General features: G+C 38.8%; 1 protein-coding gene across 15 annotated transcripts in view; it reads right to left on the reverse strand.

Annotated features, from left to right (window-relative positions):
* Positions 1-16,376, reverse strand: part of KDM4C (lysine demethylase 4C) — a 457,231-nt gene extending 440,855 nt beyond the window's left edge. For 6 of the 15 annotated variants that reach the window (XM_034987999.1, XM_034988002.1, XM_034988001.1 and 3 more), the window contains exon 1: positions 16,175-16,369. The gene's annotated coding sequence lies outside the window, so the exon portion shown is untranslated. Of the gene's footprint in view, positions 1-15,670; positions 15,815-16,174 lie in introns of all 15 variants that reach the window. The other 9 variants (XR_004676204.1, XR_004676205.1, XM_034987997.1 and 6 more) reach the window with 5 other exon arrangements.
* Positions 16,377-16,622: the final 246 nt, after the last annotated feature.

The raw sequence follows: 16,622 nt of genomic DNA on the forward strand, positions 1-16,622 counted from the left end.
AAATGTCCATTTACAGGAGTATCAATAAATAAGAATATATTCAACCAATTCACAGCAGTGAAAATGAAACAAATGAACAAACCAAAGCTACTCCCAACAATAAACATATTAACCTCAGAAAGTTAAGGCTTGGACTATTTAAAACACATGTCTATTTTTACAAATCTAAAAAAATTTAGTCCCTTCTTCAATAATAAATGCATACAAAATAAATCCATCTTTTTAAAGCAAGGGAATACCGGGGTGCCTGGCTGGCTCAGTTGGTAAAACATACGACTCTTAATCCTCAGGTTGTAAGTTTGAGCCCCACACTGGGCATAGAGTTTAAAAAAATAATAAAATATTTTTATGTGAGATTGAGCCCTGCATCAGGCTCTGCACTCAGCAGAGAATCTGCTTGGGATCCTCTTCCTCTCCCTTTGCCTCTCCCCCCATATGCAGGGATTCTTTTAAATCTTAAAAAAAAAAAAAAATAGATAAAGAAAGGGAATACTGATCACAAAAATCAGGACAAGATTGCTAAAGGAAAGCAGATGGGATACAAGAAAATCACATAATTATATCTGGGTGAATTCACAGGACCGTACCATGACTTTTGCGTAACTCAAGCATTAAATAAAACTTTTTTTAAATTGATGAAACAACCAATACAAGTGGTATATTTCTGAAAATACCTAGGAAATTGAAATACACTTTGAATTAAACTAAAAAAATTTTTTAACCTCTATGCTAAAACCATTCTTTAATACAAACAATCTTTCTCTAATACCAATCACTTCCAGCTTTTCATTTTGGCAATTCCATATTTTTGTACAATAAATGTACCAAATAGGACCTGCAAGGCCAGTGAAGACTCAACACAGGGCTTTAAGCTGTTTTCTAACTATATTTTGTGACATTATTTTTTTTTTTTTAAGATTTTATTTATTTATTTGAGAGAGAGAGAATGAGAGACAGAGAGCATGAGAGGGAGGAGGGTCAGAGGGAGAAGCAGACTCCCTGCTGAGCAGGGAGCCCGATGCGGGACTCGATCCCGGGACTCCAGGATCATGACCTGAGCCGAAGGCAGTCGCTTAACCAACTGAGCCACCCAGGCGCCCCTTGTGACATTATTTTAATTGAAAGTCTGTGATTGGGTTATGTACTTGAATTCAAGTACTTACAGTGGCAATAAGTTGCTTGGGTCTTCTCTCCTTAGTCTTACTCTGTTATACAACCAACAACACAACTACAAATATCTTTAAATTGACAGATTAAATGAACAATCAAGTGTGGCTCCTTTGGTAAAATAACTGACTTTTAAATAATCATTAATTATAACATCCACAATAATTTTAGCATTAAAAGGTAATTTGTGTAAAAAAATCATTTGTACACTAGGATAAAAGTCTTTTCTAGCTATATGAACTGTGCATCCTACCAATACCCTTTGATCTGGGAGGAAATTTTGACATAAATGCATCATTAATAGCAGAAGAAAAGAAAGTTTACAAACAGCAGTAATTCTTTTTTTTTTTTATTCTTATGTTAATCCCCATACATTACATCATTAGTTTTAGATGTAGTGTTCCATGATTCATTGTTTGTGCATAACACCCAGTGCTCCATGCAGAATGTGCTCTCCTCAATACCCATCACCAGGCTAACCCATTCTCCCACCCCCCTCCCCTCTAGAACCCTCAGTTTGTTTTTCAGAGTCCATCGTCTCTCATGGTTCATCTACCCCTCCAATATCCCCCCCTTCATTCTTCCCCTCCTGCTACCTTCTTCTTCTTCTTTTTTTTTTTCTTAACATATATTGCATTATTTGTTTCAGAGGTACAGATCTGAGATTCAACAGTCTTGCACAATTCACAGAGCTTACCATAGCACATACCCTCCCCAGTGTCTATCACCCAGTCACCCCATCCCTCCCACCCCACCCCCCACTCCAGCAACCCTCAGTTTGTTTCCTGAAATTAAGAATTCCTCATATCAGTGAGGTCATATGATACATGTCTTTCTCTGTTTGACTTATTTCACTCAACATAATACCCTCCAGTTCCATCCACATCGTTGCAAATGGCAAGATTTCATTCCTTTTGATGGCTGCATAATATTCCGTCGTATATATATACCACATCTTCTTTATCCAGTCATCTGTTGATGGACATCTTGGCTCTTTCCACAGTTTGGCTATTGTGGACATTGCTGCTATAAACATCGGGGTGCACGTACCCTTTCGGATCCCTACTTTTGTATCTTTGGGGTAAATACCCAGTAGTGCAATTGCTGGATCATATGGTAGCTCTATTTTCAACTTTCTGAGGAACCTCCATACTGTTTTCCAGAGTGGCTGCACCAGCTTAACAGCAGTAATTCTAAATAATAAATCTTTTTACCTAGGAAGTAGTTTGTAGTGTTTCAAGAAAAGCAATTTCTCACATTGCAATACAGGAAAATGTCATATCAGATCTTATTATTGAATTTGTCAAAGGTACAGAGAATATAATCAAAAAAAAAGAAAAAATAAATAAATGCAGACACAGTGCTAAATCCTTTTGAAGTAAAAAATAAATTCTAAAGTAATATGGATACTACATGGAAGCGTAAATTACCTGACAGACACTGATCACAAGGCAGAGAAAGCATTATCTTGGCATTAAGTTTATTTTTTAAGAATGGAAAATACTAATTAAAAATAACATTTTCTTTACTCCTGGACTGTCTTTCTAAATCTACTATTTTAAATTTAAAGCCAAACATAATCTCTAACATGCATATCAATAAAACATCTAAGCATGGAACAAAAAAATGCTTTAAAAGTTATGAAAAGGGGCACCTGGGTGACTCAGTCGGTTATGCCTCTGCCTTTGGTTAAGGTCATGACCGGGGTCCTGGGATTGTGCCCCGCATTCCACTGGGCTCCCTGCTAAGCAGGGAGTCTGCTTCTCCCTCCCTGTGCTCTTGTGCTCTTGCTCTCCCTCCCTCCCTCTCAAATAAATAAAATCTTTTTTAAAAAAGTTATGAAAAATGTAAAAATTATTTTTAAAACATGCAAACTTGTATCTGATTGAGATTCATGACCTATGAAAAGGGCTAAGAAGAGAAACTCTGGAATTTTCTAAAATTTGAGTTAAGAGAAAAAAAAACTTCATTCTCTGTTAATGCCAACTTTAGGAAAATCACAAAACTACACCAAAATACGGGTCCAGACAAGAGCAAAAAATTATGCAATCAATGCCAACTAACATTTCTGCATGAATAGAAAAAAAAAGGTTGTTCTCCTATAACTGTGAATTTAGAAACCTCATTTGCTTTCTAAATCCCTATTATTATGCAGGGGGATTGATTAGGACACACAAAACAGCCAAATAAAGCAATTTCAAGTTTCCAAAACTTGCACTGCACATAATTTTGAGTTCCAACTAAGAAGTTTGCCAGACTTGGATTGTCTCCTCCGTCAGAAGACCTGGAAAGGAGGAAACGGTCCCCAGCACAGTCAAGGCACGACCTACCCAAATCTCCAGGTTCCGATACCCAGACTCCAGCCACCTGTTGCAGCATCATGACAACCACGGGCCTGTCTCACCCACTGCGCACCCTGGCACCCTGCACCCCAGCACCCTGCAGCAGGCTTGTTGGCCAGCCCCTCACCTGACTTCGGGACTGCACCACCTGCGCGATCCTTGGAGCAGATCAGCTCAGTGACTGTGATGGAACCCATATCACTACCACCAGCTCTACAGTAAAGCCCATTTCACATTTACAACTGAGATTACCTAAACTATCTATCAGAAGAACTCATGAGAAGCCAGGTAAATCATTTATTATTAGTTTCAAACATAACATGTCTAAAATTTGAAATATTTTGAAAACATTTAAATTTAATTTTATATGCAAACTTTGAAATTATTTCTAAAGATTCATAAACACACAAGCCATACATGATATCAGCTATACTGAGGGGGGAGCAAAAAGGGTTGGAAAATATCAGACACAGTAATCTGACGGTCCTTGCTTATTCCGTTATTAATGAATGCAAGGAACACTATTTTAAGGAACCATGATAATTTGCACATTTTTTGGTAACTACCTGTCCAAAAAACCAAGCTTGCAGGAAAAGGATTTACTATATTCTTATCCTGTATGCAATACTGGCATAGTGCCACAGGTATTTGTAAATCATTTATTCTTTTAATCTTAATACCAATACAGGGTTTCTTTAACATGCAAACCGCATCTTAACACATCAAAGTATTTTCAATGTCTCCTTAGATGAGTTTAACTTTCTTTAAAATCTCAAATATTTAACCAAACTATAATAATCACAAATATAATCATGATACAAGCATAAAGGAAAATTATAATCTGCTACCCAATGTTTCTCCTTGATTTAAAATATGGTTTTAATAAATACAAGAACAAACCCTCATTAATGTTCATGAAAATAAACTCATCACATTTTGTTTGTTTGATTCATAATTTTTCTTTGTTGTTGACAGCCTCGTCTTTTGCAGAGTAATATGGGCCAATTGTACAAATTCCTTGAACAGTATTATACTAAAGACTATCCTCATTGACAACTCTCTGAACACTGAAGTCTTATTAAAATGAAACTTCTTTTAAAAAATTGCATTTGTTTGGTTCTTTACTGTGCTATAACATACTTCATTTGCATTCTTAAAAGTTTCTGTGCTATTAGCCAGCTGTGATTATTCCTATTTGAGAGATGATGAAACTAAGGCTCAGAAATGGAAATCACTCCCCTGAAGTCAAACAGCAAGTAGGTGCAGTGAACTGACTGCACATTTAGTATCACCAAAACCCAGACCCCAAATATAACTGACCTCTTTGCGAGGTTCTTCAGCTACCACAATAAAGCAAACCAAAAGCCCACTAAATCAAGAATAAACTTGCAGTACCAAGCCCAGATGGTTTCACAGAATTATGCTCAATTTTTAAGAAACATAATCCAATGTTATTTAAGCTATTCCTGAGCACAAGGAAAAAAAGAAAAAAAAAAAAAAAAAGCTTTAAAATCCTTTAAGAAGCAAGCCTAAATGGGTAACAAAACTTGAGAAATGGCCCAAGAAAACTGCAGAACAATTTTATTTAAGAGTATTGATGAAAATTTGGGCGCCTGGGTGGCTCAGTTGGTTAAGCGACTGCCTTCGGCTCAGGTCATGATCCTGGAATCCCGGGATCGAGTCCCGCATCGGGCTCCCTGCTCGGCAGGGAGTCTGCTTCTCCCTCTGACCCTCCTCCCTCTCATTCTCTCTGTCTCAAATAAATAAATAAAAAATCTTTAAAAAAAAAAAAAGAGTATTGATGAAAATTCTTTTAAAAAATGAGGAAGCAGGCAACCTTCTCAGGTGCCCTCCCTCTTCAGGTGCTTTGTACTATCACTCACTATCACTCAATAAACTTTGCTTTGCTGCTCACCACAAAAAAAAAAAAAAAAAGAGGAAGCAAAATCCAAAAGCACATTAAAATAATAAACCATGACTAAAAAATCATTCCAGAGTATAAGAATGCTCCAATATTAGTACATTTGTTATATAATTTTTGTGTGCATGCATGTGTGTGTATGGATAAATATACATAAATGTATATCTGAACACACACATATTCTCCAGCTCGGTTCACTGAGAGGGCACGGAAGCAACACCCCAATATCAATAACCACCTAGATCTTGGCTTCTAAATATTTGGGGTAAGAAAAGTTCAAGATGAGCCTGCATATCTCATTGTGCCCAAAAGGGAGGGAATGTTCAAAGAATGATGGGACATGTCAAAAACACAAAGAACCCAGCATAAAGGATTCCCATGGGCCACACCTATGACAATTTAAGCACCAATATAAATAACAATATTAACAGATATAACTCATTGAATAGAACAGGAAACCATAAATCCTAATTGATAAAAATAAATAAATTGAAAGCTTAATAAATAAGTATATAGTTTTTCAAAACAAAACAAAAAAAAATTAGAGTAGGGAAGCATAGAAGAGTCTAGCATAGAAGATATTAAGCAAAGGGAACATTACTAGTAACAGAACAAAATGAAATTGTGTACCACCTGATAAGATGTAATGAAAAGAATATAGTTCCACCTCTGTGATTCCTGCCAATGATGCCTCAAGAATCTAATCGCAAGGAAACATCAGAAAAGAAAAATTAAGGGAATTAAATTAAAACAAAAATAACTGGCCTATAATCCTCAAAGATGTCAATATTATGAAAATCAAGGAGGGACGACTGGGTGGCTCAGTGGGTTAAGCGTCTGCCTTCAGCTCAGGTCATGATCCCAGGGTCCTGGGATGGAGTTCCGCACTGGGCTCCTTGCTCAGGGCGGGGGAGCCTGCTTCTCCCTCTGCCTGCCACTCCCCCTGCTTGTGCTCTCTCTCTCTTTCTCTCTCCCTCTCAAGTAACCAAAATCCTTTAAAAAGAAAAAGAAAATCAAGGAAAGACTAAGGACTATTTAAGAATGAAGGGATGCTTAAAAGATCTGAAAACAAGAAAATGCAATGCATCATTCTGGACTGGATACATTTGCTACAAAGAACATCACTATTACAAATGGTGATATATAAAAAAGTCTAAAGATTAGCAGAAAGTACTTATCAATGGTAACTTCTTGATTTTGATGGAAATACTGTGGTTATATAGGAAACTGCCTTTTTAGGAAATATATACTGAAGTATTGAGGAGCAATGAGGCATGAAGGCAAATTTTTCAAGGAAATAAAAGCTCTTTGTACTATAATTGCAACCTTTCTAAAAGTTTGAGATTGCCCAAAGTAAAATAAGAAAATTATTTTTAAAATAAAATAAAAAAGAATAAAATTTAAGAAAATATGCAAGATCTGTATAAAGATATTTTTTAAATGTCCTTTCTAAGGACTTAAAAGAACATTTAAATGGAAAGGCACACCATATTTCTGGGCAGGAGAAGTCAACATCTGAAAGATATTTCTCTATGTTAGTCCATAAACTAAAGACATTCCTAATAAAACTATCAATAGGTTCTTGGAACTTGACATATTGATTCTAAAGTTAAATATAATGAGGGAAAATAAACAAGAATAGCCTGAAAAGTTCTAAAAACATGTTATAAAGCTACAAACAATTAAAACATTGAGGTAATGGTACATAAGTAGATCACTATATAGAAACAGAATCAACCTAAATGACTTTTAATATTGCACTGGTTAAATAAATTATGGTAGATGCATACAATGTAATACTATGGGATCATTTTTTAAAAAGGGAGCTCTACATGTACTCATATTTTAAAAATCACATTCAAGTTACAGTGTTAAGTGAAAAAATATTCAGAACAAGTATAGATACGATTTACATAAAAAATGTACACATATACATATATAAGTTTTATAGAATATCCTATATAGAATATCTCTGGAAAGCCCTAAAAGAAACTGTTTAACAGTGGTTAACCAAAAAGAGGAAACTGGCTGTCTGATGGCAAAAGTGAGAATATGTATTTTTTACCCATTTAATCTTCTCTTTTTTCAAGATGTATTTATTTATATGAGAGAGAGTGCACACACATCGGGGGTAGGTGCAGAGGGGAAAGAATCTCAAGCAGAGTCCCCACTAAGTGAGCACAGAGCCCAATGCAGGGCTTAATCTCATGATCCTGAGATCATGACCTAAGACGAAATCAAGCATCAAATGCTTAACTGACTGAGCCACCCAGGCGCGCCCCCCCATTTATATCTTCCGAATTGTGTACCTTGTTGTATACTTTGCATTGCTTATTTAAAATTGTATTTACTTAATATACATTTATACTATAATGATTTTAATAAGTTAAATTATCAAAAAGGAATGAATTTACCTATCTCAGGTCCAAATTCCTCCTACTAATGCAATCTGCCCTGAATGTTGAGAGTTCTCAGTAAAGTGTCCAAATTTCAGGCGATAGTTCCTTTTAAAAGTTAAATAAAAACAAAATGGGTGAGATAAGCAGCCTGAAAAAAAAAAAAAAAAAAAAAGACTGTACCATCAGTCTTCCCCTCAAAGGGACACCTGTGTCCTTTCTAAGTATCTGATGCATTTCCAAAACAGAACAGAAGCAACAAAGCTAATGGTGAATCAGAGACAAATATCCTTAGGACTGGAATTTTAACAAATGTCTGGTGAAAAACTAGTTAGAAGATGGAGATAACACAGAGCCAAAGTGGAGAATTTGACTTCTTCTTTAACCTCATTCAACAGGAGAAAATGTACCTACAGGAAGAATATTCTGATGAGAAAGGTGAATACTCTGGAGGGTCAGAGAAGCCCTGCAGGTAAAAAATAGTTAAGATTATTCCTCAACACTACCCATGTCCCTCTGCTGTGATGTGCCTGTCACTAAATGATGTGCTTTCCCAAGAAGCAAGACTTCTTAGAAAGAGTCCTGAAGAATGGACAAGCATGCTTTGTATCCAGGTCCTAGTTCTTCTTGAGCCTAATTAGGGAGTGACACTGAGAACATTAGTCCTTTAACGCCTGACATACTCTAGATCAACTGGGAAAGTTCAGATTTCTGAACCTCCCATGCTAAAAATGAGAAGAGAACTATGAAATCTCCTAAAAGTGCTATCACTCACACACACAAACACACACAGATACAGACACACGCACACCAAAAGGTCCCATCTGTCCAACCAATTGTTCATACTTCGACATCTCTCTCTTCTTAAGTTTCCAATTCCTTCTCTAGAAAATAGTAAATCAATGTTTAGTATAACTATTTTGTATAGCTAACAAATACATTTTCAAATGCATAATCTAAGGTTTGAATGCTAAAAGACTGAACAATTTCAAACATAGATTTGGAAAAATTTACTAATGTGTGATGATTACACATTTAAACTATTACTATACGTTTCCTTCAAGTCCCACTATAACTAAACAAATTTAACAGAAAGAAGACATCCCTGCATAATCCCTAATTCACCCAAAATCCTTTCTATCCCTTTAATTCATGCCACACAGCAGGATAAATAAGGGATACTAGGATTTTCCAAATTATCATGCTATGGGCAACCATCAGTGAAACACGCATTCATTATCAACATGCATAAGTAGGGCATGAAGAGATAGAGCTCTATTTCAGCAAAAAAAAAAGATGAAAAACAAGGTAAGCTTTAATCATGTAGACAGGAAAGGGAAAAAAAACAGACTAGGAGAACAAACAAGGATCACTGTGCAGTGCAAGACTACATATTGTGAAGGCGAAATGTACATCCCACTTTGACAGGGGTCCCCAAAACACAGCCACTAGAAACCTAGGCTCTATCCACCATTTAATAAAGGTATTACTTTTCCTATTTGCAAATACCTAAATTAATGTTTAGGAAATTTGTTTTTCAACTGAGTCTCTCTGATTATAAACGCAACAATGCTCATTCTAAAAAATTTTTAAGAAGGAAAATCAAAATTTCCAGCAATCTCACTACCAAATTAGCATTCCAGTGTATGTTTTCTAACATATGTACATTTATAAACACGTTTAAACACAACTGGGCTCATGTGATGTATACAATTTTGTATAATGCTTTCTTTCCTTAAACATAGGTTTGGAATAATTCTAACATTTTAAAATATTCATCCAAGTTACAAATATCACATCACAGTGTGCAGTTAAATAGCCCTTGTACTAGATACTTAGGTTATTTCTAATATTTTGTTAGCAAAATAGATAAGAGATCAATATTTCATTGATGGAGACCAAACAGCACCAAGCCTTCCTCACAGAGGTTCTGGTAAAGTGAATAAATGAGAACTGTCACAGCTCTAGTGATCAGCTCTGATGATCTACTGAACATGACATGACATCCTTACCAAGCCAGGCTCCTTAATTCATACCTTCACAAACACTCCTTTGCCTTGATCCCTTTGTTTCATTTTTGCAATTTTGTTTGGTTTGTTAACAAATTGAGAAAATAAAAGTGATTAGAGGCCAGCCTTAAAATTCAGTGACTTACGCACACCTGCAATGAGCCTAGCCAAATAGGGTAGAAGAGTACTGGCTATTAGTGGCCCAGAGAAACCTAGAGGATAAGACCTAAAAGACCTAAGGTAGAGTCTGATTTAGATTTTTCTCAACCTAACCTTAAGCAACTCTCCTTTGCGACCAGGCCAGAATTTCTAAACAGAACTAGCTTTCAGCAATAGTCATTTATTTTAATAGGAAAGGCAGAGGATAACTATATGCACTTGGACTTCCAATCAGATTAAGAATTAGAAAATAGCAACTATGTTTCAAAAAGGGGGGAGGAGCTAATGTAAATTAAGCATTTTCCTCCTATAGCCTTAGAGCTGTGTTGTTCAGACTGCAGCCTGCAATCCTACCCAATTTGGTGGAGTACATCAATATTTTTATAATATGTGATATGGAACAAAATAGAAAATACGGGAGTACAGCACCGTGTACAAAGGTGGCAAAGTATTGTTCTGTGGAAATTTTCAGTTTTGTGTGTGTATGTGTGTTGGGTCAGGTTGGGTAAAATTACTTCCTACTGTGTGCCCCAGCTTTAATTTCCTTAATTTTTTCATATATACAGAAGTCATTAATTTGTACAACAAATGTTTATTGAGTAACTATACTATAGTGTTGATGAGACAACAGTATCCTGGTATGATAGAAGTGAATAAAAATACTTGGGTCCCTGCCCTTGTAAAATTCTTACAGTTTAGAAACAGTCAAATAATCATAAATATAGAGCAACAGTGTAACTAAACATTCATGCTCAAAATAATCCTTTTTAATGAAATTTCGCTGATCTATTGTGTTCACTACTCTATGCTTAAGTGTTATGGAAGGAAACAATTAGGGAATTAAGATAGATTATCACTAGGAAAGCTGATTTAGATTGGCGGAGAGGTGGGCGTGACAGGTCAGGATTCTCTGAGGAAGTACATTCAAGCAGAGACTGGAATGATGTACCAAAAAGAAAGTGGGAAGAAAGTCTGGCAGAAAACAGCACTTTCAGCAAGGGCCTGTACAGTTTGAAAAAAAAAAAGCCAATGGGCAGATAGGAAAACTAAAACCATCTAGATAAGGTTTGGCGGTTGCTTCAGATAGGAAGAGATAATGCAGGAATTTTAAGTCTCCTGAGAGCAATGAGAATGATCCAATTTGCATTTTAAAAGATCATGGTGGAGCAGAAATAGGAAGGAGGCTGGAGTGGCTAGTGAGATGATTGCCAAGTAGAGACTAGAGGACTGATCCAATACATATTTTGGAAGCAGAAATGATAGGGTTTGGCGATAGTTTGGGTGTGATGAGGGCTGAGAAACCATGAGATACCTGGGATAACTCACAGGTTTCCCCAAGTGAGCAGTGAAATGGGATGAGATGAATGAGAAACCTAGAGAAGCAGTGCTGAGAGGAAAGATCCCAGTTCACCTAGTTACAGTTAACAAGTAGAGATGTCAAATTAATAACTAGAACGGGATGGAGATATAAAAAAAGAAGTCAGCATCAAAAGGTTTTGATGACACATGATTCTGCGCTGTAAGTATTTACCCTCAATAATAAATAACACAAACGCAAAAAAATCTAAAATAAATTTGAAAGATTCTGTGGAGCAACAGCTCATAAATACCATAGTAGCTGAAGCCACTGTGTATCTGAAAACGTAGAGCAACAGTGTAACTAAACATTCATACTCAAAATAATCCTCTTGCAGGAAATGATAGATAATCACTTGTCTATTGTGTTCACTTGCTGTATGCTCCACATCTAACATAGCACATGACACATAGTGGGTGTTAAAATATCTACTGAAGATATATACCCACTACTAGGCAGAATAACCACCCAGCAAAAAAAGGACAAACAGTGCAAATAACAAGCAATTGTGCAAGGAAAAACTCTGTACTATGAAACATACAAATGTACTAGAGCAAGGACATTTCTCAGGGAAAAAGGAAAATGAGCTATTTACGCTATCATACCCTAATAGTATCAGAGCTAGATTCTGTTCCTAAGAATCAGCTTAATTTCAATACCAGAAATTCCATCCCTAGACAACCAATGCTCACCATTCCCTATTATCCCTAGATATGAGAAAGAATTAAAATGTAATAAAAGTTTGATATTTGAAGCTATAGTAAAATCTCATCTAGGTTATTAAAACAAACAAAAGAGATTAGAAGGAATTTTATTAAAATAAAAATGGCAATTACTGATGATTTTTCTTTATTCCCTTGTTCACAAAAGTCATACCAATACATAGGAGAAAATTCAGAAAATGCCCACAGATACAAACAAGAGCCCATCACCCAGAAATAATTAACCACTTTCAACATTTTGCACAGAACTTTTTCTGTGCATACATGAGGGTAGAGAGTAAACAGTGATCCACAACTAATCATGTAATTGTTTTAGACTATGAAGATTACAGAATGCTGCTATGGCTAGCGTACAGTATTGAGGGAAGACTAGCTTGAAGTAATAACTGAGCTAAGTAAGCTATCTGAAGGATGAGATGGAATTAACCAAAGAAGTGCAGGTCAGGGTAGCAGTCAAGGCAGAAGGAACAAGAATGTGAGCAGAGCACCAGCCCCACCTAGCCAGGAAATCGGGGAGAAAGTTTTGGTGGAAGGAGGAGATTGGCTGGGCAAAGCCTTACTGAGAGAGCTGAGAGGACTTGATCCGCAGGGAAAGAAGGATGGGATTGTTCCAACTGCTTATGTGGGGAAAGGATTAGGCCCTGCAAGGGCAGACTTCTGTGATCAGCATCTTCTCCCAAAGGGCATGGAGGGTGGGGAAACAAGAATCTTTGGGGGTGTGCATTACAATATTTTAAAGACAATAATACAATATTTTAAATTTATATTTTAGGTTCCACAAAACCTTCTAGATTGGTAGCAAGTGAAGAAAAACAGTGACTTTAACTCTTGCACAACTCCCAAGAAATTCATATTAGAAATGGAGGTGGGGGGGTGCCTGAGTGGCTCAGTCATTAAGCATCTGCCTTTGGCTCAGGTCATGATCCCAGCATCCTGGGATCAAGCCCGGCACTGGGCTCCCTGCTCCGCGGGAGGCCTGCTTCTCCCTCTCCCACTCCCCTGGCTTGTGTTCCTTCTGTTGCTGTGTCTCTCTCTGTCAAATAAATAAATAAAATCTTTAAAAAAAGAAAAAGAAAGAAATGGAGGTGGGCAGAGGAGCACTGAATATTCATAATAACAAAAAATAATATAAATTTTAAAAGACTGAAAGACCTGCATTAGACACTGAGTTTAATGATAGTATGGAATATACCTGTTTTATCACCATATCTCTAATAAATATATAACAAATTAGTACCAAGGAAATAATCATTTGCTTTATGAAGAAAAACTGGGCTAATATAAAGGGATGATCTTAAAGACATCCAGACAAGAAAAACACATCACTATCCACAGGACAAAGCCCCACACAAAGACTTCTGGCCTCTAGAGAAATGGACTTGGTGGTGGAGCAGAACAGGTCCCTCAAAGGCCTAGAGAGAATAGGTCCCTCAACACTAACTATCCCTCCTTCACCCATCTATTCACTCAAGAAAAAAGGTTTAACCCAGCAATTCCACTACTAGGCATATATCCAAGAATAAAGAAAACACACATACATACTAAAACTAATTCGTGAATGTTCCTAGCACATTATTCAAAATAGCCACAAAGTATAAACAACCCAAATGCCCATCAACTGATGACTAAAAAAGTGATATATCCATACAATGGAAGACAAGTCATCCATAAAAAGGAATAAAGTACTGATAGATGCTACAGGATGGATAAACCTTGAAAACATCATGCTAAGTGAAAGAATCCGGTCACAAAAACCCACAAATTATATGGTTATACTTATTTTTTTAAAAGATTTTATTTATTTATTCATGAGAGACAGAGAAAGAGGCAGAGGGAGAAGCAGGCTCCCCAGGGAGCAGGGAGCCGGATGCGGGATTCCATCCCAGGACCCCAGGACCATGACCCGAGCAGAAGGCAGACGCTTAACCATCTGAGCCACCCAGGCACCCTATATGGTTCTACTTATATGAAATGTCTACAACAGGCAAATCTATTGAGACAGAAAGCAGATTAGTCATTGCTTGGGGCTAAAGGGGGTGGGAGCGGGAGGGACAATAACTGCTAATGGGAACAGGGTTTCTTTGGAGATGATAAAAATGTTCTAACATTGATTCTGATGATAGTTGCACAATTCTATGCACATACTAAAACCACTGGATTTTACACCTTAAATAGGTGGATTACATGGTATGTGAGTTATATCTTTATAAAGCTGTTATTTAAAAAGAGAGAGGATATTTTAGCATCCCCAGGCATTATGGTAAATTGCTAGAGATACAGCAAAGGAAAAAAAAAAAAAGAACCTGTTCTCAAAGCCCTAATATTCTAAGAGGAGCGGGGGGGGGGGGGGGGGGGCAGTCAAGATATAATGACAAAACAATGAAAAAAAGAAAGAAAAGAAATCACAGACTACCCAAGGTTAGTTAGGCACCTAACTTAGTCCTGGGTGATTCAGAAGGTGTCAAGTAGAGAACTCAAAATACCAAATTTTCACCCTTTATTTGAAATTTAAATCTAAATAACTTTTTAAAAATTATGTACCTGTTCAGCTTCTTAAAATCTTCATTCTTATAGAAAGTTAATAATAGATTTTTTAAAAGCATTTGTGCACCTACAAGGTTTAAAACCTGTATTTTTAACTTTAGACAAGCAACCGATTTAAATGTTAATAAAACAAAACAAGTCTCTGATTTAAATTGTACTGTACTACCAAGTTCGTGGAGTGTTGTAAAGACTGTGTGCAAACTTTTCATAACGCCTTAAATTGGGAGAAAGAGGGCCTAAAAAACCGAACAGCCGTGTAATACATTCCAAAACAAAGCATGGGGGTTTTGGAAGAGACCAGCAAGGCAAAATTTGAGTAATAATCGCAAAGGAGAACCAAGTGTTTCAAAGCAAAAATGGACCTTTAAGAATTAAAGCCACTAATTTTCAACCACAACACTTCGAAATTATATTAGTAACTGTTACCATAGAAACGGTGAAGCCGAATTTCCCAAGATTAAAGATAAAAATTACAGCAAATTCAAGTGGGTGAAATAGGTCAGAACTTGGTCCGAACCTAGGTGGAACTGAGCCTACCAGAAAGAAACCTTCACCGAGATAAGGGTGAACCAACGCCAACTTCTACATTTCCAAAGCAGGTTTGATAAACCGCCTTGAAGGGTAATTTACCAAATGCTAAAAAAAAAAAAAAAAAAGTTTGCCCTCTCTTTTCCTGGAGCAGAAACCTTACAACACCCCTCCTGGGCTTCACCCACAACCAAAGCCAGCCCGTGCAGACCTGCACCGGGCAGTTTAGGGGAAGACTGGCTCAGAGTTCACCCGGAAAGCATCTGAATCCAGCCCTGCTGGTTTCATTGGCTAAGCCTGGAGGAAAAACCCAAGCTCGAACCCGGAGCCCCAGCCTGCCTGCCTCCCTCCTCCACATCCCCACCCTACGCCACGTCCTGTGCGTGCCGGGCATTCCACGCGACGCGATCCAACTCATTTATTAAGCTCCCACTGTCTACACCGCATCGTGGCTTCAGGCACTGCAGGAAGAAATGGCCTCTTGCCGGAAAAACCAAAAGGACAGCACGGGGGCTGCGGACGAACCCGGGAGAGAGGCTGCCTGCCTGCGGCGAGGTGTGCTGGAGAGGAGTCCCCGCCTTCACTCCCCCGGGTCGTGACAGTTCCAGAGAAGAGATGGCACCGAGGGCGCAGCAGGCCGTGCCTCCCTGGAGTCCGCCACAGACCAGGCTGGAAGAGGAATGGAAAGGAGTCGGCATCCCTGGACCACCCGCGCGCTCCTCTTGCGCCAAGGAGCGCGACCCAGACTTCGGCCCCCGGGAGAACGGCGAGCACGGGGACCGAACCCCCGAGAGGGCCGGAGCGGACTGTCACTGGCTCCCTCTTCCCTCCGCTGCGACTATGGCCGGCCGCTCTCTCCCTAGCATGACAGCGGCGGCGGTCGGGCACCAAGCGTCTCGCGCCCCGCGTCTCCTCTGCCACGGCCGCCGGCACCCCCAGCGGCTCGGAGCAGAGGGGGACAGTGCCGAGAAGACCGCCCGAGCCCCTCCCCCACCATCCCTATCGCCCGGACTCCGGAAAAGCGGTTACCTGGCGCGCGGGTGGGCACCGGGATACCACCCAGAGGAGGAAGATGAGGAGGAAGATGAGGAGGAAGAGGGTGGCCTCCGGCCCACGGAGATTTGGGAAATTTGGAAGATTTGTTCCGCACTGGGTGACAGCTGTTCGCTGCGCACGCGCACCGGCCCCCAGACGCCTGATCACTCCGCCGCTCCTCACCCTCCCGTCGAGGGGATGGGAGGCAGCGGCGAAGGCGCGCGCACAGAGCCTGCCGGCTCTCCCTGCGCGGGGGCGCGCGCGTTGTCACGTGACCACCGGGGCCCGCACTTAGTGGGTCACGTGAACTTCCAAACAGTTTAAAGATGCCCGGCACCTTGCTTTGGGATTACTTTTCCGTGCTGTTCTTAATCTAGGTTTGCTGTCGTGCATCTTGTTCTCTGGGGAGGGGCATGTGCACTCTTTCCCAGAGGGGAAGACA

This window comes from Mirounga leonina, unplaced genomic scaffold (genome assembly GCF_011800145.1).
Source record: "Mirounga leonina isolate KUSES-001 unplaced genomic scaffold, KU_Mleo_1.0 Mir_447, whole genome shotgun sequence".
Lineage (NCBI taxonomy): Eukaryota > Metazoa > Chordata > Mammalia > Carnivora > Phocidae > Mirounga > Mirounga leonina.